Here is a 24,114-nt window from a genome sequence, read left to right on the forward strand (position 1 = left end):
GCAGGGAATGCCTGTCACTTTTTATTCTGCTTTTAACAAGTGGCCAATACAGTCTGCCACACCAAGTAAGTGCTTCATAAATTCTGTAACTAGTAATACTGCTAAAGCAATACATTATCTTTGAATTAAAGCATGCTGTACTTGGCTCAATTATAAGGGAGTTTCATCAGTGTTTCTTTTCTCTATTTTTCTCCCCTTGCTTCTCTCTATTATTCTTTCTAGGACTGAGAAGCATTTGAGCGATGTAACTCTTGAGTGATTAGAATGAGCTGAAGGCTCGGTTTTGCCTTTATTTTTACTTTATTTTATATTAGGACTTGTTAAGCACTTACTATGTGCCAAGCGCAAAATAGTTAGGTTGGACTCAGTCCCTGTCCCACACGGAGCTCACAATCTGTGTAGAAGGGAGTCAGATTTAATCTCTGTTTTACAGATAAAGAAACTAAGGCACAGAGAAGTTAAGTGACTTGCTCAAGGTCACACAGCAGACAAGTGGCAGAGCCAGGATTAGAACCCAGGATCCCTGACTCCTAGCCCCATGCTCTTTCCACTTGGCCACACTGCATCCCATATAATTTAGTTATTTTAAAACTGATTTCCCACCCCATCCCACCCTCAAATTATTTTCCTCTGGTACTGCTCCTGATAAGCATCTTGGAAGTTCATTTCTTTTCCATATCAAGTGTTAAATGAATGGATGACTGCAGACTCTAGACTGCAGGCTCTTCATTCAATTTGTATTTATTGAGCACTTACTGTGTGCAGAGCACTGTACTAAGCTCCTGGGAAGTACACTGTGTGCAGGGAACGTGTCTACCAACTCTGTACTTTCCCAAGTGCTTAGTAGAGTGCACATAGTCAGTGTAAAGATGCTGGATTGATTGATGCTGAAAGAAAGGAATATGCTGTTCTTTTAGAGAAGACTGAAGACTCTCCACTGTCAGCTCCTTAATAATGTTGGTATTTGTTAAAGCGCTTGCTACGTGCAGAGCACTGTTCTAAGTGCTGGGGTAGATACAGGGGAATGAGGTTGTCCCATGTGAGGCTCACAGTCTTCATCCCCATTTTACAGATGAGGGAACTTAGGCACAGAGAAGTGAAGTGACTTGCCCACAGTCACACAGCTGACAAGCTCCTTATGAGCAGGGATCACATCTTCCAACTCTATTGTAGGGTACTCTCCCAAGTGTTTAGTACAGTGTTCTGCACACAGGAGGCATTCAATAAATATAGTTTATCGATTGGTTCTCCTTTATGTTGTTGTGATGATTATATGTTGTAATAGCAACTATTTTGAAAACACTGAGTAGTTATTAAAAAATTATTTTCCCTTATAACTGTGAAAATGGATTCGGAAAAAGAGGTTTTGACAGTGGAAGCGACTGTAATCATCCTATGCTCTTGGCTTCTGAATTCATCAGTAATCAAACTGGGGGATCTGTCGGTAATCAAACTGGGGAAATTGTTAGCCCTTTAAAAATAAAACATTCATATTCTAGAACTCTGCCATCTGACGACCACTATCAACTGCTTTTAGAAACTCCCTGTCAGCCAGGCCTATTTATTCTCCTGTCTAGAAAAAGAACGATGCCTGGTTAATTATAATTAACAGATAATGACGGTCCTAAAACTTGTATTTTATTAATGACTTCTTGTATTTTTAAGCACTTATTATATGCCAAGCACTGTACTAAGTACCGGGGTAGAAAAAAGATAATCGAACCCGATACAGTCCCTGTTTTACATGGGGCTCACAATCTAAATAGGAGGAAGAATAGGTATCGAATCCCCATTTTACAGAGGAGGAAACTGAGGCAGAGAGAAGTAAGTGACTTGCCAAGGTAAGATAGCCGGCAAGTGGCGGAGATGGGATTAGAACACAGATCTTCTGACTCCCTGGACTGTGCTCTTTCCACTAGACCATGCTGCTCAGGGCAACCAGATACGTCATTATTCTTTTTTTTGTCTCTGCTCATGTGCTGGTTCCCTTCATTCGTTCAATGCAGTCAGAGGTGACTGCAATGGTCATCTTCATTCAACCTTTGCCCCATTGCAGTCACCTCTTCCTCCTCCTGAGGGGAGTGGTGGTGTCATGGCCTTGGCAGGAATCTTCCCACAGACTATGCTGCCTCCACCTCCCCAGGCTACCCTCCACCCACCTCTCGGCCACCACGCCACGTGTGCACTGTTGGGGTCCTACTGATGGCTACTGAAAGGCTTACTTAAGGTTCACCTCCTCCAAGCAGCCTTCCCAGACTAAGCCCTCCAATTTTCTTCAGGTCCCCCTCCCCTCCCCATTGTCCCAACTCACTCCCTAAACTCTACTCCCTCCCATCCGCATAGCACTTGTGTATAGAGGTACATATCTATACATCTATTTATTGATAATTAATACATGTTTACTTGTTTTCATGTATAAAGATCTATAATTCAATTCATCGATACTGATACTACTGATGCCTATTTACTTGTTTTCATGTCTGACTTCCCACTTCTAGACTGTGAGCCAGTTGTGGACAGGGATTGTCTCTCTTTGTTGCTGAATTGTTCTTTCTAAGTGCTTAGTCCAGTGCTCTGCACACGGTAAGCACTCAATAAATACGATTGAATGAATGAATGCTTGTATGAATGAGTCATAGACTGAAAGTTGATCAGCATATGAGATTTTGGTCAGCTTCATTGATTATTTAGGCAAAGACGGCTTGCGGGGAGGGATTGTGTCTCACGGCTATACTGTACTGAACCCTTCCCCGGTGCTCAATACAGTGCTCTGAATGTAAGTGCTCAATAGATACCAATTGATTAGATACTTAATTGATTACTGAGCAGTTCATCCTTTGTAGTCCAAATCTGGCTTTCCTCTCTACACCGAACACTGAAGAAATAATGGCTTTATAGTCCACTGAGCCTCTTGAAAGAAGTACATCATTATTATGATGTCAAGTGGACATTTTCTTTAAGATGAGTTAAACTCCTAGACACACGTATCTTTTCATGCTGGTTTCTCCCGCGAGGAGAGACTAACAGCGGATTAACGTGGAGCAAGCACTATACAAACTCCTCTAGTGAGTCCGTTAATTTAAAGTTCAATTCGGATTCCTCTCACCTTTGCTCTGTAAGAATCTCTCTGGCTGTTCTTTAACTAGAAAAGACAACCTCTGGATAATTCTCTCTGTGGTGAGTTAGATCTTCATCAACTAAAAACAGGATGATCTTATCCCCTTATACTTCCATCTCAGAAAAGTTCAAGAAAGGAGTGTGGGGGGAGTCGGTCTGCTGCAGTATAGAGCACAACACTTATTTTCCAGGTTACAGATTGTTAAGAAAAAGCTCTTAGGAAATCAGTCACTGTCAGCAGCTAATGAACTCAGTGTTAAGAAGGTGCTGAAGATGAGACAGATGCTAGTTAGTATTCCTACAAAGGAATTCATGGACTCCGGCAAGAGGTGAGTTGGAGATAAGTGCTTATTTAAAATGAGCGTAATTGCCAAATGTTTTAAATTAGCAACATCGACCTCCTCTGCTATATTTTACACTCCCGAGGGCTTAGTACAGTGTTCTGGACACAGTAAATGTTCAATAAATTTGATCGATTGATTGAACAGGTGCAAGCCTTACTCAATCTGAGTTTCAGTTATTCACTTGGATGTTTCAAATTGGAAAATACTGATTTTTCCTTCCCTTTCCCCAGTCACTTCAGTACAGAATTCAATATTTTGGCTTGTCCACTCCAATCTTAAGGAAACCAGTCCAACAGCAGATCTATGGGCTTGACGATGCTTAGGTTGAAGGTGATACCATTATTCTCAGTAAAAGTGCCCTTTGTCACCAGCTACAATCATACTTAGACCCCAGCTACCTAGGTAGGGCTGATCAAGGTTTGGAGCGCTTACACAATTTTTATGCCTTTTTAAATTTTTGGAACCCTGTATTAATGTAATATGTATTCATCTGTGAATATGCACAATATGTAGTGGATAATTTTAAGGTGCCTACTACCCAAATGATAGCCATGTTGTAATTCACATTCATGAAAGATGGAAAGTCAAAGGTAGTTAAATTTCAGAGGAACAAATAAAGGCATTGTGTTTCCACAACTCATAAAATGATGATAGATTAGAGAAAGGTAATAGACACTGGCAGCCGCTAACAATTGATCCTTTACAAAGCATGATATATTTCTAATATATTAAAGCTTAATCGAAGTGAGAATTCATGCTGTTCATAAGTAGCCCAGTTAAATGCAGTGGCCCGGACCCAAAGGCCTAAGAGGAGCCAACTGAAAAATAATAATAATTATGGTATTTGTTAAGAGCTTACTATGTGCAAAACACTCTTCTAAGCCTTGGGATAATAATGAGACACCCCAGAGTTGTTGACTCACCCTCCTATCTTACTTCATTCCTACTACATCCCAATCCACCCAATTGGCTTGTTTCATGCCAACCTATTGTCTATACCTTGAGCTCCTCTATCTCGCTGCTTGGTCTTTTGCCCATCTCCCTCCCTCTGCCTGTCCAGGAACTCCCTTTCCCTACAAAAGCACTTAGTACAGTTCTTTGCACATAGTAAGCACTCAATAAGTATGACTGAATGAACAAATATACACCAGACCACCAGTCTCCCCATGTTCAAAGCAATGTTAGGTTCATATTATCCTCCAAGAGGCCTTGCCCAATTAAATCTGCTTTTACCAGCTCCCTTTCCCTTCTGTTTTGTTTATGCATTTGGATCTGTGACCTTTGAGCATTTGATAATTTGCCCCAACCTTAACTCCACAGCACTTTGAATACAAATCTTTAAATTACATAGTATAAATTACTTATTGCTATTAATGTCTGTCTTCCCCTCTAGACTATTAGGTCATTGTGGACAGTGAAAGTGTCTGGCAATCATGACATGTTGTACTCTCCCAACTGCTTGATACACTTGTCTGCACATAGCAAGGGAAAGTAGCACGACATACTGGACAGAGCACAGGCCTGGGAGTCAGAAGGTCGTGGGCTCTAATCCCAGCCCCGCCTCTTGTCTGCTGTGTGACCTTGGGCAAGTCATTTAATTTCTCTGTGCCTTAGTTACCTCATCTGTGAAGTGGGGATTTTGACTGTGAGCCCCATGTGGGAGAGACCCCCACAGAGACTGTGTCCAGTAGATTTGTTTCTATCCTCCCCAGGGCTTAATACAGTGCCTGGTACATAGTATGCACTTAACAAATACCACGATTATTATTACTGTTACTATTATAGCAAGCATTCAATAAATCCCACTGATTGATTGATCCTCTGTCTGACCTGGAACTCCTTCCTTCTTCATATTTGACAGTCCACCACTCTCCCTATCTTCAAAACCTTCCTAAAATTGCACCTCCTCCAAGAGCCCTCATTTTCCCCATCTGCCCTCCTTCCTGCACCACCTGTGTACTTGGCTGTATACCCTTTAAGCAATTTGATACTCACCCCAGTCCCAAAGCACTTGTATATAATATCTTTATACTCTACTACTTCCCTTATCTGATCACTGTCATCATCATCAATGGTATTTATTGAACACTTACTGCGTACAGCGCATCGTACTAAGTGTTTGGGAGAATACAGTACAACAGAATTGGCAGACACATTCCTTGCCCACAACAAGCTTTCAGTCTAGAGGGGTCACAGTAAGTGCTCATTAAATACCACTAATTGACTGATTTGGTCATCCACCATTCTGAATCCACATTATCCTAAATATGCCATCTTTCCAAGTCTTCATGTTTCAAGAATGACTGTGGATGCGGCAGTGACATTCTTTAGTACCTGAAAGGTGTTTTTGATCTGTCTGAGCTCCCCGAAACACAGACCAGACCAACTCCAGATTCCTAAAACAGACTGTACAAAACATTGAGCACTAAACTCAGATTTCAGCCCAGATGTAATTTGCCCATATTATATCAAGATAGCACTCTAAAGTACATGGTATCTTGAAACAAATTAAAATCGCTTCAAGATCATAGCCAAATATCTCAAGTGATTTTAGATATATTAGGCTATTCCATATGGTATCTTGTAGAATGTCAGGTTACTTTGAGTTTGACCATAAAACTGAGTAAGTTTAATTGTGCTAAGTAGGCCTAAAAAGAGGGAACCTTTTAGGCAGAGAATAGTCCCTCCTGAAACGATTGCCAACTCTGCTTTAAACAGTAAATTTCAAGCGATCAATCAACTAATCAATCAGTGGTATTTATTGAGCACTTAATATGTGCAGAGCACTATACTAAGCACTTAGAAGAGTACAACAGAATTAGCAGACACATTCCTTGCCCATAAGGAGTGATAGTAAATATGTATCCATTCAAATCATTGCTGAAGTATATGAACTAGTCCATGAAGTCTTTGGTGATTAGAAAAAGCAACAACACATCAATCAATCATGATATTTACTGAACAGTTACTGAGTATAGAACACTGTAATAAGCACTTGGGAGAGCCCAATATAATAAAGTTGGTGAACACAATCACTATCCTCAAGGTCAGTCAGAAAGTCAATTGAATTTATTGATCAGTTACTCATCTGTTCAATATGGAATTATCAACTGCCTAAAGGATTTCTATTTCATATGTTAAAATAAACTAGAATAAAAATCAACTTCAGAGGTTTTGATAAGGTTTTTTCTAATCCTCTATTTTTTCCCCAGTAAGAATCTTGTCCCTTGTTTTAAGTAGGATATTGTAAAAGGATGGTGCCCCTGGTTTTAAGCTGAGTAAGCTGGTTAATAGACAAAATACTGTCTATCTTAGATTTTGAGGGGCAGAAACTGAGCCAAATTCCCACCTGTCACTTGTCTCTCTGGGCTTAATGCAGTGTCTGCACACAAAAAGTGCTTAATAAATGCTAGTACTACTATTTCTTTGAGTGAAAGTATCTAGACTGTAAGCTAGTTGTGGGCAGGAAATGCACCTACCAACTCTGTAGTATTGTGCTCTTCTAAGTGCTTAGTACAGTGCTCTGCATATGGAAAATGCTCAGTCAATATGTTGATTGAAATGTTTTCTATTGATTAGACTACAATGTGTATCTATTATGCTCTTATCTGCCCATAATTACACCAGCAGTACACCATCGTTATCTGAAGTTCTTTTTTGATATACTTTCTGACATTCTATTTTTGTATGGTATTTGTTAAATGCCTACTATGTGCCAGGCACTGTACTAAGTGCTGGGTTAGTTTCAAGGTAATCAAGTGGACCTATTCCTATGCCACATGGGGCTCACGTCTTAATTCCCATTTTACAGATGAGGTAACTGAGACACAGAGAAGTGAAGTGACTTGCCCGAGGTCACAAGCAGATAGGTTGTGGAGACAGGATTAGAACCTACTTCCTATGAACCCAGACAAGTGCTCTTTCCACTAGGCAGCACTTTTGCTATTCTTAATTCTCAATTAAGAGATTGTATTGCCTATTCTTAGTATCAGTGATAACCAAAGATCAAAACATTAATTGCAAAATATGCAACATTGCTGCATTCAGAAGAAAATATTTTTGTCATTAAGAGCATTTAAAAAAAAGATTCTTGTTTTGATAAAATATGAAATAATCACATTTATTCCAAATGTGAATCAATCATCTGCTGTTTATTTACATCTTTCACTTTTCTTATCCTACTGAATGCTTATTTTTTGGCAATTTCTTCTTTGAAAACTAAAATTAGTGTATGTATTAATTTATATTCTTGGATTTGTGGGGCTGTTTGGTTTTCAGCAATTTCGAGGTTTGGTAAATCTCTTTTAATATGCACGCTCAGTTTAAATCACTTGCTTAGTGAAAAGATTCAAATATTCAAGATTAAGTCTGAAATGTGCTGTTTCCCCCTTTTTTATTTTAATGACTTTACAAGAAATATTCTTACCAGTCAAAGAAAACTGTAGTAGAAATTGTGCAGAAAAGGTACCTTTAATGGAGGGTAAAATATGTCAATACAGTCTCTTGCTGGGTTGGAAAGTAGAGTAAATTAAAAGTCATCATGGCATATGCTTGCTGCTCATTCATTATAATTTGCATTCATGAATAACGTATTCTGTCTGGTAACTGGATTTTGGCCGAAGGAATAACAATATCTTTCCAATTTCAGGATGGAAGATTAACATGCTAGGTATAATCCTTTCAGGGCATTTTTTTTTTTTAACAAAAACTTGCTTAGAATATTTTTCTGGTCATGTCCTTCCTTTAGTTTGTTTTACAGAAATTATTTCATTCTGAAAAATCAATTTCACAACCCAGGTAAACGTTTCTATGCAGTATTGATTGAACTGCTCTGAACTCCTGCTTCTGGCTTATTCAATTTATAGTTCATGTTTACCCTGGCTGTGCATCTTGTTCTGTGTCACTAAACTCCTTGCATTTGCTTAATGCCACCGTAAGCTTTGCATTTATCTTTCTTGGAGTTACTAGTTTCAAATTCCTTCAGTATCATTAGGGAGGGAAAGGAGGTGGCATAGTATGTACATGGGAAATCTAGGTGCAAAAATTAAGTCAGAACCCAAGTTAACTTCACAAGCAAATTTTTTTTTTCCCACTGATGCATTTCATCATTGTTAGCACTATCAATCGGTAGGTCAATTTAGAAACAAATAGCAGAATCTTACATTTATGTAGCACCTTCCACCCCCCAAGGACTGTGTTACAAACTATAGCTGTATATACAGAAATCACTTTCCTCACCACTGAGTGTTCACAGTTGTTTAACAGACAACAATACTGGAGAACCATTTAGGAAAAGAAACAAGACAGAGTCCTACATCTGAAAAGGAACTGCAGGGGGGCTTGAAGAAAGGCAGAATGCAATCTTACAAGTTGGAATTTGGCCAAGATGCTCAGGCCAAAACCACATTTACTCTTTTTCATTTTCTTTCTCTCTTCTTTCTCTATCTAATATCATGTCTTCAACAGCCTCACTACTGTTGATCTAGGGTGACCGGCCATCCTGTATTGCGTAGTACTGTCAGTCAGTCATATATACTGAATGCAGGGCACTGACCTAAGAGCTTGAGAGAATAGAGTACAACAGTAAATGGACACATTAACTGTCCACAATGAGCTTACAGTCTAGAGGACTGTTTTCATGTGTTTTATATATCACCCCCTTCTCCCTTCCTGTGACTCTTGTCTTCCCATCGCCTACTGAACTTTTCACCCCCTTCCTCTTCTTTTCCTCTCTTCATTCCTCTTTCTCTCTCCTAATTTTCCATCTCTCTGTTCTTGAGATACCTATGCATTTTTTTCCCTCTCACCATGTTATTTTTTCTGACTATATCTTTCGATTTTTCCTGTTCTTTCAGATTCTCTCCCAAATCACATTACTCTCCCCAACATCTTATCATCTCATATTGACCAGTGTTTCTAAATTTTATATTGTGATGTAAACAAGGAATTCCTCCAATATCACGGTTCACCTAATCCCGTGGTCAGAACCAATTCACAGGAAATAGCATGGCCTAATGGATCGAGCAAGGATCTGGTAGTCCGAAGGACTTGAATTTTGATTCCGGCTCTGCCGCTTGCCTGTTGTGTGAGCTTGGGCAAGTCGCATCACTTCTCTGCACTTCAGTTATCTCATCTGTAAAATGGGAATTAAGATTGAGCCCCATATGGGACGTGGACTATGTCCAATGTAATTATACTGTAAAGTCATTAAGGCCAGGGAAGGTGTCTGCTAATTTTATTGAAGTGTGTTTTCCCAAGCATTTATTACAATGCTCTGCACATAGTAAGCACTCAATAAATGTCATTGATTGATTGATTCATTCATTAGCTTGTATCCACCCCAGTGCTTATTACACTGCCTGGCACATCAAAAGAACTTTTTTGTTTTGCTGCCTGTCTCCCCCTTCTAGACTGTGAGCCCGTTGTTAGGTAGGGATTGTCTATTTGTTGCTGAATTGTACTTTCCAAGCACTTAGTACAGTGCTCTGCACACAGTAAGCACTCAAATGCAATTGAATGAATCAATGAATGTGATACCAGAAGAACGAGCTCCATTCAATAAATAATCAACAGTCACTGAGGTGAGACTAAGCCATTTCTTAGGGGTCTACTTTCCTAGTGAGATCTCATCTTGGGACTTCTTCATCTAGAAGATGATTGTGTGTAGCTGAGAGCAATTATGTGTCTTTCTCATCAGGAGAGTGAATATGTACTTGTTTGAGACAAAAAAAACACCCTACATTAGCAGATTTTTTTCATAGAAGCAAGGGACAAATATGCTAGGAAAATAGATTAAGAATGTGTCAATGAGAGGTGATTGCTTCATTCTCTCTGATTAGGGAGGGGTTTGCTTGAATTTGTATTATGTCATAAAGCTTTTTTTCCCTCCTCAGAGTTAGTCTTTAAGCACTTTGAGACTGATCCCAGCCCCATAGTGCTTATGCACACATTCTTATACTCTAGTATTTCTATCATTAATTTATTTTGTCTGTCTTCCCCTCTAGACTTTAATTATAATAATTATGATAATTATAATAATAATCGTTACAACTTTTTGTCTCGTGGATTTTTTTTGAGGGCAGGGGCCGTGTCTTGGAAGACACTCAATAAGTATTGATACAAATGGTATTTTTTAAGTGCTTACTATGTTCCAGGCACTGTACTAAGCACTGCGGTAGATAAAGCTAATCGGGTAGGACACAGTCCTTGTTCCACATGGAACTCACAGTCTTAATCTCCATTTTACAGTTGAGGTAACTGAGGCACAGAGAAGTAAAGTGACTTGCTCAAGTTTACACAGCAGACATGTGGAAGGTAGCTCATGTTGACTGCACTTCCTCTACTGTCCCCTCCAGAATATTATATGCTTTGAGGTAGACCCACTGGAAAACGATGTAGCACTGGGCATGGCCATGATTTCAAACTGGGCCCTCGACAGTGCCCCCGACCATAAAAACAAGTTCTCTCCCCATTGCCCCTTCACTATTCAGCAGACACTGTACAAAACCCTGGGGTAGATACAAAATAATCAGGTTGGACACAGTCCCTGTCCCACGTGGGGCTCATAGTCTAAGTAGGAGAGAGGAGGATTTAATCCCCATTTTACAGATGAGGTAACTGAGACACAGAGAAGGTAAGTGATTTGCCCAGGTTCACACAGCAGATAAATTGCATAGTTGGGGTTAGAATTCAGGTCCTCTGATTCCCAGGCTTCTGCTTTTTCTACAAGGTCACACCGCTTACCCACCATCCATTAGCTCTATTCTGAGGTCAGATTTGTTCCACACATTCAGTAGGTGAGTTTTGAATTTTTATCCCCCTAAAGTCATCAATTTCCCCAGTCTATAAAGGCGTTAAAAATGTTATAAGAAAATCAATCAATCATATTTATTGAGCACTTATTCTCTGCAGAGCATTGTACTAACCACCTGGGAGAGTACAATATAACAGAGTTAGTAGACAGGTTCCCTGCCCACAATGAGTTTAGTCTAGTGAATAGTTGGAGAGATAGACATTAATGTTAATTAATAAAAAATGGATATGTTTGTAACTGCTATTGGGCTGAGGGAGGGGTGAATAAATGGAACAAATCTGAGTACAAGTGAGATGCAGAAGGTAGTAGGGGAAGGAGAAATGAAGGACTACTAGGAGAAGGCTTCTGGGAGGAGAATGATGGGAGAGTAATTCTATCGGATAGGAAGACGGAGGGCATTCTGGACCAGAGCCAGGAGTTGAGCCTGCAGCTGGTGGTGAGATACATGAGATCGAGGTATAGTGAGCAGCTTGGCATTAGAGGAGCAAAATATACATTGTCACAGACATATTCCCTGCCCAAAATGGGCTTAGAGTCTAGAGGGGAAGAAAGACATTAATATAAATAAATAAATTACAAATTTGAACATAAGTTCTGTGAGGCCGAGAGGGGGGATGTATAAAGGGAGCAAGTCAGGGTGACGCAAAAGGGAGTGGAAGAAAAGGAAAAGAGGGCTTAGTCAGGGAATAGCCCTGGGAGGAGATATGCCTTCAGTAAGGCTTTGAAGGTGAGGAGAGTAACTGACTGTCGGGTATGAAAAGGGAGGGTGTTACAGAGCGTGGCTCAGTGGAAAGAGCCTGGATTTGCGAGTGAGAGGTCATGGGTTCGAATCCCGACTCTGCCACTTGTCAGCTGTGTGACTGTGGGCAAGTCACTTAACTTCTCTGGGCCTCAGTGACCTCACCTGTAAAATGGGGATTAACTGTGAGCCTCACATGGGACAACCTGATCACTCTGTATCTACCCCAGCGCTTAGAACAGTGCTCTACATATAGTGAGCGCTTAACAAATACCAACATTATTATTACAGGCCACAGGCAGGACATGGGCGAGAGGTTGGCAAATTGAGGTACAGTAAGTTGGCAAAATACATACTTTTTAAAGTAAATAAGTAAAAGGAAATACTTTGACTACTACCAAACTCAAGTCTGCTGAAGGTAACGTATGCTTTAGTAAGGTCTATGAAAGCAGAAAACTTATCTTAGAGTTGCTACTAACAAACTCAAGTCTGCTGAAGGTAACGTATGCTTTAGTGAGGTCTATGAAAGCAGAAAACTTATCTTAGAGTTGCTCCTGTACTTTGTTTTTCCTTATTAATTCTATATACTAACTTTTCATTTGAATTTGAAACTGATGGGAGGTAGTTAAAAGAAAATTATTTGCAGTAGTGGGATGTAATAAAAATAATAATGTTGGTATTGATTAAGTGCTTTCTATGTGCCAAGCACTGTTCTAAGCACTGGGGTAGATACAAGGTAATCAGGTTGTCCTACATGGGGCTCACAGTATTCATCCCCATTTTACAGATGAGGTAACTGAAGCACAGAGAAGTTAAATGACTTGCCCAAGGTCACACAGATGACAAGTGGCAGAGCCGGGATTAGAACCCATGACTTCTGACTCCCAAACCTGTGCTCTTTCCACTAAACCACGCTGAGGTGTCACTGTAGGATTGAGAATGCTGTGCCTGAGTATCAAAGTGGAGGAGAGTATCTGTCTCCCATTCTAGACCGTAAGCTCACTGTGGACAGGGAACATGGATATTATCTTGTTACACTGTACTCTCCCAAGCAGTTAGTACAGTGCTCTGCAGACAGAAGGGCTCAATAAATACAACAGATTGATAATCCAGGAGTTGATAGAGATTGCATTTGGGTTCACTCCAGCTGAGATTATTTATTTCCCTTCTCATCATTCCGTCATTTATTAAGGTACTTATCTCTAATATGCTTCCTAATTAGGATATTAGGATTTCCAACAGAAACAGTTCCAATTTAAAGGATCAGATTACAACACATAAAACTGAGGGATGTGAGCACTTTGTGGATAAGGATCACGTCTCCAACTATATTCTGACCCACTGAACATTCCTTCCCTAGAGCTATGGGTGATGGGAGGAAAAAGTGCCATGGTAAACAAAAGAAATGTAAATTATTAAAGTACATTTTTTGTCTCCTTCCTGAATTACATAGTAGTGGTAATTTTAAGAGCAATACGTACCGGTGGGAACACATCAAAATACCTTTTGATTTTCAGCCATTCCAATATATTTTTAACATCTTCATGTCTTCTATAGCAGTTTTTGAATTTACTTTTTGTTTTTGGTTTATTCAGTTTAATTTAGTTTTATTCAGTTTGATTCAGTTTACCTCAATTTTCAAATGGAGCTCAGAAGTGTTAAGCTTTCTCATTGTTACTGTCTGACGGTTTCTGTTGTGGGTGTTCTGAAATGCACGATGATGCTTTCAACAGCTTCCCCTATTTTCTATACTTCGCATGGGAAAGAAAAATCTCTTTGATTTTTGTGCATGTCTACTATACCTGCTGATATGAATTGATAATGCTTCAACCTAGTGGAAAAAAGAACATTGAAAAGCAGCGTAGCCTCGTGGATAGAGGACGGGCCCGAGAGTCAGAGGCCCCAGCTTCTAATACCGACTCCGCCATTTGTATGTTATGTGACCTTAGATAAGTCACTTATCTTTCCCTCAGTTACCACTTCTATTAAATGGGGATTAAGATTGTGAGCCCTACGTGGGACTTAGATTTGATCCGACCTGATTTGCTTGACTACCCCAGCACTTAGTACAATGTCTGGCCCATTTAAAAAAATCGTTGAAGCCATGGGAGCAAGTGAGTTCTCCAAGTGAATGGGAATAGATAGAGAATAGAAGGGGATCCAGAACTGAGCCTTGAGAAGCCCTCATAGGGGGTGGGAGGCAGAGGAGGAGCCCACAAAAGAGACTGAGAATGAGCAGCCAGAGAGATAGGAGGAGAACTGGGAGAAGACAGTGTCAGTAAAGCCAAGGATGGGTAATGTTTGGATGCATTTGAGATGGTCCTACATTTCATGGGCAGGCTTGAAACAAAATCTACCAACTCATTATGGAAAGCAGCATGGTACGGTGGTAGAGTACGGACCTGGGAGTCAGGAGGTCATGGGTTCTAATCCCAGCTCTACCACCTCTCTGCTCTGTAGCCTTGGGCAAGTCACATCACTTCTCAGCACGTCATTTACCTCATCTGTAAAATGAGAATTAAGACTGTGAGCTCATTCGGTACAGGGACTGTGTCCGACCAGATTTGGGGCTCGGGACAGGTGGTTCCTCTTGCCCTTGTCCTGTGGCTTCTTGGGAGGACTAATGTCCACCTGCCTCCAGTCCACCCAGGCAGCTTGAGAGGGCCAGCAAGGATGGTGTCGGTATTCTGGGGCCACTGTCAGTCAGTCAATCGTATTTATTAAGCACTTACTATGTGCAGAGTACTATATTAAGTCCTTGAGAGAGTACAATATATACTCCCTGCCCACAACAAGCTTACAGTCTAGATGGGGAGACAGACATTAATATAAATAAATAAATTACAGACATAATAGTAATAATAATCATAATTGTGATATTTGTTAAGCACTTACTATGTGCCAAACACTGTTCTTAGCGCTTGGTGGCTACAGGCAAATCAGGTTGGATGCAGTGCCTGTCCCCTGTGGGATTTACAGCCTCAATCCTCATTTTTCAGATGAGGTAACTGAGGCACCAAGAAGTAAAGTAGGTCACATGGCAGACATATGGTGGATCCAGAATTAGAACCCATGACCTTCTGACTCCCAGGCCCGTGCTTTATCCACTGAGTGCTGTGGGACTGGGAGGGGGGATGAACAAAAGGAGCGAGTCAGGGCAACACTGAAGGGAATTGAAGAAAGGGAAAAAGAGGGCTTAGTCAAGGAAAGCCTCTTGGAGGAGCGGTGCCTTCAGTAAGACTTTGAAAATGGGGAGAGTGATTGTCTGTTTGATGTGAGGAGGAAGGACATTCCAAGCCAGAGGCAGGATGTGGGTGAGAGGTCAGCTGCACAGGAGACATGATGGAGGTACAGTGAGAAGGTTAACATTGGAGGAATGAAGTTTGTGGACTGGGTTGTAGTGGAAGAATAGTGAGGTGGGCTAGGAGGGGGAATGGCGATTGACTGCTTTAAAGATGATGGTAAGTAGTTTCCGTCTGATGCAGAGCTGGATGGGCAACCACTGGAGTTCTGGATGAGTGGAGAAATATGGCTTGAATGTTTTTGTAGAAAAATGATCCAGGCAGCAGAATGAAATGTGGACTGGACTGGGGGTAGAAGGGAGGCAGACAGGTCAGCAAGGAGGTTGTTACAGTAGTCAAAGCAGGATAGGATAAGTGCTTAGATTAACTCGGTAGCAGTTTGGATGGAGAGGAAAGATTTTAGCCATGTGGTGGAAGTTGACTGTCAGGATTTAGTGATAGATGAAATACGTGGGTTAAGTGAGAGAGAGAAGTCAAGAATAATGCCAAGGTTACAGGCTTGTGAGGTAAGAGGGATGGTGGTGCTGTCTACAGTGATGGGAAGATCGGGGAAAGGACAGGCTTTGGGTGGGAAGATAGGAGCTCTGTTCTTGACATGTTAAGTTTGAGGGGACAGCAGGACATCCAAGTAGGGTTGTTTTGAAGACAGGAGGAAATGTGAGACTGTAGAGAGGGAGTGAGATCAGGACTGGAGATGTAAATTGGGGTATCATCTGCATTAAGGTGGTCGTTGAAGCCATGGGAGCAAGTGAGTTCTCCAAGTGAATGGGAATAGATAGATAATAGAAGGGGATCCAGAACTGAGCCTTGAGGAGCCCTCATAGGGGGTGGGAGGCAGAGGAGGAGCTCACAAAAGAGACTGAGAATGAGCAGCCAGAGAGATAGGAGGAGAACCGGGAGAAGACAGTGTCAGTAAATCCAAGGATGGATAATGTTTCCGGGAGAAGGGGTGGTCGACAGCGTCAAAGGCCGCTGAGAGGTCACGAGGAAAGGATTCCAGGCTGACCGTGGTGAAGTCTGTAAGAATGTTTCCGTATGTGTGTTTATGATAAATGATGGATATTGTTATCAATTGTCAATTATTAAATTTTAAGTAATGATTGTGATAATGGTAAAGAACTGTGCTGGGCATACTGTAGGGACTTAACCCCATATTAAGCAGTGGGGTAGGTAAAGAATAATCAGACCAGACACAGCCCCTTTCCCAAGAGGCACTCACTGTCTCTAAGGAGATAGCACATGTATTTAATCCCCATTTTACAGATGAGAAAACTGAGGCACAGAGAAGTTAAGTGACTTGCCCAAGATACACAACAGAGAAGTAGCAGAGCAAGGATTAGAACCCAGGTCCTCTGATTCCCAGGTCTGTGCTCTTTCCACTATACCATGCTGCTGCCCCTAAAATATGAGCATATATCCCCGCTTCATGGAGGTAGCAAAATTAGAACACTGCAAAGAATTGATAATATATTCTATTCTATTATATATGACCTTCTGCTCCCACTCTGCCCCCTCCTCACCTCCCCTCAGCTAAGCCCCCTTTCCCCCCTTTCTCTCTGCTCCTCCCCTCCTCCCTTCCCCTCCCCTCAGCACTGCGCTCATTTGTATATATTTTTATTACCCTATTTATTTTGTTAATGATGTGTACATCCCCTGGATTCTATTTATTGCGATCAAGTGGCCTTGTTTTTCTCCATCTTTCTCCCCCGATTAGACTGTAAGCCCGTCAATGGGCGGGGATTGTCTCTATCGGTTGCCAAATTGTACATTCCAAGTGCTTAGTACAGTGCTCTGCACATAGTAAGCGCTCAATAAATACTATTGAATAAATGAATGACCCTCTCTCAGGGTCACACCTGGAGAGTTTCCAGTACCCTACCAATCTCAACTCGGGGAGGGAGAATCAAGCAGAGGCCTATCCATTCCATTCCTAGCTTGGGTAGAGGCTAGCAAGTGGCAGGCAATCTGCTCCAAGTCAAAACTCACCTGTGCTGGGCAGCAGCGGCATGGGAGAGAGTTGAGGGTGGAGGCTCAAGTTTACTGCCGGGAGGAGGCAATGGTAAACCGATTCCATATTTTTACCAAAAAAACTCTACGGATATACTCTCAGAATGATTACTGATGAAAGTGGGACATTCTGGGAGAGATGTGTCTGTGGTGTCACTATGGGTCGAGACGACTCGACAGCATAAGACAGGATTATATATAACAGGCAAATGGTCGTTTGCTCCAGGAAGAGACCCTGCCAGGTTCTGACTTGGGATGATTAGTCTCTGAAAGATCTCAGCCAATTTGGGGTATGCAAATCAATCAATCATATATATTGAGTATTTGCTTTGTGCAGAGCACTATGCTAAGCACTGGGGAGAGTATTACAGAATTGGTAGACCTGTTCCCTGCCCACGAGGAACTTTCAGCTTAGAAGGGGTGACAGACGATAATAGAAATAAATTACAGATATGTGTACAAGTGCTTTGGGATTGAAGGTGGGGATGAATAAAAGTGCACATCAAAGTGCAAGAGTGAGGGAGAAGAGAAGATTCTGGTGGTCTTGTTTTGGAAATAGAATCCAGTAGCATTTAGAGTGAGAGCTGACCAAGGAGAAAACCAGAATCTCTTCCCTTTTACCTGAGCCACAGTAGTGGGATCTGGACAAGTCTTCCAGCATTTTCCTATTTCACTGAGTTTTCATCATGTGTGATCCATTGCTTTGCTGTGGGTATATCATCGGGGCCATTTTAGCTCAAGTATTTGCTTTATTGTCAGTTATATTGTTTTTCCTCTAACTTTAACAGCTGTGATAACTTTCTTATTATTTTAGGAGCACATTGTCCATTTCAATTACATCACACCGATTTTTAGTTATTAAAGCCTTCGTAAATATCGACTTCTGTACGTGTGTTTGACCTCTGAGTATTGTACCTCTGCTGCACTCATATGTGCAATACAGCCCAGCTATTCTGGGGCAGACATTGACCCAAGAAACCCAGAGTTTTGTCTGATAATCAGAGGTGTTTATTGAGCATTTGCTGTGTACTGAATACCACACCTAGCACTACTGAATACCACACCTAGCACTTTGTACTCCTGTGGGCAGGGATTGTCTCTCAACTCTACTATATTATACTCTCCTATGTGCTTAGTGCAGTGATCTACTCTCAGGAAACACAACTGATGGACTGCTCGAGAAACAATAATGCAGTATTTGTTGAGCCCGCACTGTGTGCAGAGCACAGTACTAAGAGTTTGGGAGAGTACAATATAATAATAAGCAAATACATTCCCTGCTCACAGTGAGCTTATGGTCTAGAGACCTAGAAGGCACGATCCCTGACTTTAAAGAGTTTACAGTCTAAGAGAGCAAAACAGCCATTAATACAAATTACAGAAAGGAGAGCTTGTAGAGTATAAGGATATGTACATAAATGTTGTGGTTCTGAGGGAGGAGTGAATATTAAGTGCCGAAGGATTACAGATTCTGAAAAGATTGGCAAACAGAGGAATGGCAGGTAGGGGAAATGAACATTTTAATCAGGGAAGGCTTCATGGAGAAAATGTCATTTCAGGAGGACTTTGAAAGTGGGGAGAGTGTGGGCTTTCAGATATGGACAGGGAGGGAGTTCCAGGCCTGGGGGAGGATGTGGGCAAGGGGTCGGCAGTGAGGAGGACAAGATTAAAGGACAGACAGAGAATAGGTTGGCATTAGAGGACTGCAGTTTGCAGACTGGTTGTGGGAAATTAGCACGATAAGGTAGTAGGGGACATGAATAGAGGTTTGGGAATCTGGTTTCTAATAATAATAATAATAATGTTGGTACTTGTTAAGCACTTACTTTGTGCCGAGCACTGTTCTAAGCACTGGGATAGACACAGGGGAATCAGGTTGTTCCCCGTGGGGCTCACAGTCTTAATCCCCATTTTACAGACGAGGTAACTGAGGCACCGAGAAGTGAAGTGACTTGCCCAAAGTCACACAGCTGACAAGTGGCCTAGCCAGGATTCAAACCCATGACCTCTGACTCCAAAGCCCATGCTCTTTCCACTGAGCCACGCTGCGTCTCTAATCCTAGCTCTGCTATTTGCCTGCTGTGTGAACTGGGGCAAGTGGTTTAACTTGTCGGTTTCCAGTTTCCTCATCTATAAAATGGGTATGTAAATGCCTGTTCTCCCTCCTACTTAGGCTGTGAGCCCCATGTGGAACAGGGACTATATCCAACCTGATTAATAATAATAATAATAATAATAATGGTATTTGCTAAGTTCTTACTGTGTGCCAAGCACTGTTCTAAGCCCTGGGTTAGATACAAGTTTATCAGGTTGTCCCACGTGGGGCTCACAGTCTTAATCCCCATTTTACAGGTGAGGTAACTAAGGCAAAGAGAAGTTAAGTGACTTGCCCAGAGTCACACAACTGACAAGTGGTGGAGCCAGGATTAGAACCCACGACCTAGACTCCCAAGCCTGTGCTCTTTCTACTAAGCCACGTTCAATAAGCTATATCTACTCCAAAGTTTAGAACTATGCTTGGCACATAGTAAGTACTTAACCAATACCATAAGTTTTACTATTTTTACCTTAATTTTTGCCCTTAAGAATCTGCCCCAAAATAGGAACATTCCAGAGCACATCTGACCAAGTGTTCAGATCAAATTCCATTCAATGCCCCAGGAGGACCTACTTGATTAATTTACTTTGCATTCTTGTATCTATTGTGAACCTATTTTCAGTCTAACTGTGGAACAACCCTCCAAAGTAACAGTGTTCAGAACAAGTTTAGCAGCTCAGTCTGCTGGCAGCCAGAGGAGGAAATGATTAAACACTATGTTCTAACCACAGCCGTACCTATTAATCAATAGTATACATCCTCTAGATTGTAAGCTAATTGTGGGCAGGGAACCAACTCCATTATATTGTACTCTCCCAAGTGTTAATACAGAGCTTTGCACACCATAAGCACTCAGTAAACACAATTACTACAGGCAAGCATTCAAGAACAGGAATGTTTTACAGCCTTCTCCTCTTTGAATCTTCTGCAGGATAGACATATTAGCATTCTTGATTCTGCCTTCTGCCTCTTGGTTCTTTCTTATATCAGTGTATAATTTGATACCCAGAGAAACAGAATCCCATGACAGCCTTCAAATGGATGGAGCTTATTTGATTAGCTTTTTTTTTATGTTATTTGTTAAGTGCCTACTATGTGCCAGGTACTGTAATAAGGACCGGGATGGATAATAATAATAATGAAGATGGTATTTGTTAAATGCTTACTATGTGCCAAGCACTGTTCTAAGCACTGGGGTAAATAAAAGATGATGAGGTTGTCCAATGTGGGGCTCACAGTCTTAATCTCCATTTTACAGATAAGGTAACTGAGGCACAGAGAAGTTAAGTGACTTGGCCAAAGTCACACAGCTGATAAGTGGTTGTGCCGGGATTAAAACCCATGACCACTGACTCCCGTGCTCTTTCCACTAAGCCATGCTGCTTCTCCATGCAAGCTAATGAGGTTGGACACAGTTCTTGTCTCACATAGAGCTCACAGTCTTAATCCCCGTTTTACAGATGGGGTGACTGAGTCAGAGAAGTTAAGTGACATACACAAGGTCACACGGCAGACAAGTGGCCGAGCTGGGCTTAGAACCCAGGTTCTTCTGACTCCCAGGCCCATGCTCTATCCATTAGGCAACACAGCTTATCATGACTTCTCACTGCTTCTCACACTCTTTCTCATTTCCTTTCCATCTAAACTGCAACTATACCTATCCAAGCCCTTATCATAATCCCCTTTACTGCATTGGTTTCCTGGCTTACCTCTTTGCTTCCTGTCTGTGGAGAGACAGGAAAAGGTCCATTTTTTTCATTCTGCTGCCTGGATAATTTTTCTAAAACAATGTTCTGTCTATCTTTTCCCACTCTTCAAGAACCTCCGGTGGTTGCCTATCCACCCTCACTTTAAACAGAAACTCCTTACCATAAGCTTTAAAGCACTCAACCAGATCAGCCTTTCCTATCTTACCTCATGGATTTCCTACTAAAACCAACTGTACTAAGTGCTTGGGAGAGTACAATATCACAGTAACCAGACACATTCCCTGCCCACAACAAGCTTGCTGTTGCAGCAGGGTGGAGGGGGTGGAAGGGAAGAAATTCATTATCACCTCCATGTCTTTATGTGTGTGGTTCAAGAGTCCAATCTGATGACCAGTGGTAGAACATAGGAGCACCTTTATAAATAATTCAAGGACCACTGATGATGCTTTCATTCTCTCAGAGAGTTAGAGGCAGAATCTACCACTGTCTTTCAAAACATACACAATTGTATTAAACACTCAGTTTTAATCATTTTTTTCCCCTAACATTTGCTTCAGTCAATACTCGGCTCCCAGAAGGAAAGTTGTTCCTTAAAGGTTACAAACGTCTGAATGGGAATGGGTTGCTTGATGTTAGTAGATTCTCTTGTTGTGGACTATAGCCACAGTGGTGGATCAGGATAGAATGATTTATTTGGTCAATCTAATTGATAGCTTAGATTCACCAAATGTTGATGCATCTATCATATCCATGTACAAACAAGTACTTTAAATGTTAAAGTGAGGATGAGTGCAATTTAAGCGTGTAGTTGCCAAAAAAAAATTCAGCATCCACTGGTATTTACTCAGTGATATATATGAACAAAACATCATTCTGATGCTAGCATTTGAACCTTTACAGTTTTACTCAACATCCATAGGGCATTTATGTTCTGCAGTCATTTATTATTACCTTATAGGAGAGGTCAGGATTATCTCTATTTCACAAATAAAATATAGGAGCAGAGAGGTTAAATGACTGCACCAAGGTCACACAGTGAGTCAGTGGCAGATCTAAGATTAGAACTAAGTCTTGTGACTTACAGGGAGGGCAAGGAGCCATGGAGCCTCTTTTCCTCTGAAATAATTCATCAGGCATTTATCTGAAATTGAGATTAATTACTTGGAATGCTATATCTTCTTTCACCTGAACCTACATACACATGCAGGATTCCCTTATATACAAGTCAACCCCCATGGCTTGAGAATAAATCGATCAATTAATCAGTGGTATTTACTGAGCATTTACTGTGAATAGAACACTATGCTAAGCGCTTGGGAGAGTACAGTACAATCAAGGGGGTAGATATGATTCCTTTACACATGGAGCTTATTGTCTAGAGGGTGAAACCGACATAAAATTAAATTACAGATTAGGTAAATGGCAAAGAACATAAATGCTGTGGGGTTAGGGGTGGGGTGAATACCACAGTGGTTAAGATGTACCGACCCAATTGCACAGATGTTACAGAGAGAGAAGGGAAAATAGGGTGGGAAAATAAGAGGTTAGTCCGGGAGGGTCTTTGGAAGGAAATGTAATATGGGGAAAGACTGGTGGTCTGCCAGATGTGAAGGAGGAGAGAATTCCCGTATAGAGGACGTGGGGAAGAAGTCAATCAATGCTATTTATTGAATACTTATTGTTTACAGAGCAGTGTACTAAATTCTTGGGAGAGTATATACAGCAGAGTTGATAGACATGTTCCCTGCCCACAAAGAGTGTACATTCTAGAAGATGGTATGAAATGCATGTCATTATTGTTATGACATTTGTTTTAGCACTTTAAATGTGTCAAGCACTGATCTGAACACTGGATAGATACCACTGAATCAGAGTGGACACAGTATCTCTCCCACTCAGGGCCTACAGTTTAATTAAGATGGGGAACAGGTACTGAATCCCCATTTTACAGTTGAGGAAACTGAGGCACAGAGAAGTTAAGTAACTAGGCCAAGGTCACGTAGCAAACAGGTAGCAGAGTTGTGATTAGGACCCAGGTCCTCTTACTCCCAGGCCCATACTTTTTTCACCCGGCAATGCTGCTTCCCAGTGGTGAGACAGACAAGATTGAGATACAGTGAATAGGTTGGAAATGTGTGGTATGGATTTTAGTAGGAATTTAGTGAGGTAAAATAGGACCGGTTGCCTTAAAGCCAATAGGAGAGATTTTTAGTTTGATGAGATGGGTGGGCCACTAATGGAGGTTTTTGAGGAGTGGGGAGATGTGGACTTAATTTTGTAGTTGTTTTAAAAATTGATCGAGGGAGCAGAATGAAGTATGGACCTGAGAGAGGAGAGACAGCAGGCGGGGAGTATGAAGGCTGATGGAGTAGTCAAGATAGGATGTTATAGATGCTCAGATCCATATGGCAGCAGTTTGGATGGAGAGGAAAGGGTGGAAATGAGAGATGAGTCGGGGATAATGCTAAGGTTCCTAGCTTGTGAAACAGGGAGGTTAGTTGTGTGGTGATGGGAAAGTCTGAGGGAGGACAGGTTTTGTGTAGGAAGATGAGGAGTTCTGTTGTGCACAATTTAAATTTTCTGAATATAATTCTGGCTACTATGTTACTCAGCTTTGAATGAGCATGCCTTTACATGGCTGTGGCTAGCACTACCTGCTACTTTAGGTTATCTCTGTTCTCACTTGCTGTGTCAAGACGCTTGATTTGTATGGTGTTTCTCTGTCACTGTATCAATTCATTAGTATTTCCCAGAGACTTAATAACTGTTCAGTGTTTGCAGGCACAAATAAACTTAAGGTAGCGGTTACAAAATTAATTTTGCTGGGTGAGTATTATTTCTATACCTAGCATATTGTTGGAATCTGAACTTCAGTTTCAGATCAGTGAGCACTTTGAAAAATACAGTCTGTGGGGAAAAGACATCATGGTGTGTGAAAGCGAAAACCAAGCCTCAATAAGGGCTTGAATTCTTTAAGGGTCAGTA

At 41.3% G+C, this 24,114-nt stretch overlaps 1 protein-coding gene across 3 annotated transcripts in view; it reads left to right on the forward strand.

Annotated features, from left to right (window-relative positions):
- The window catches only part of SYT1 (synaptotagmin 1), a 656,933-nt gene that overhangs the window by 201,612 nt on the left and 431,207 nt on the right, over window positions 1-24,114 (forward strand). The window lies entirely within an intron of this gene.

This window comes from Ornithorhynchus anatinus, chromosome 14 (assembly GCF_004115215.2).
Source record: "Ornithorhynchus anatinus isolate Pmale09 chromosome 14, mOrnAna1.pri.v4, whole genome shotgun sequence".
NCBI lineage: Eukaryota > Metazoa > Chordata > Mammalia > Monotremata > Ornithorhynchidae > Ornithorhynchus > Ornithorhynchus anatinus.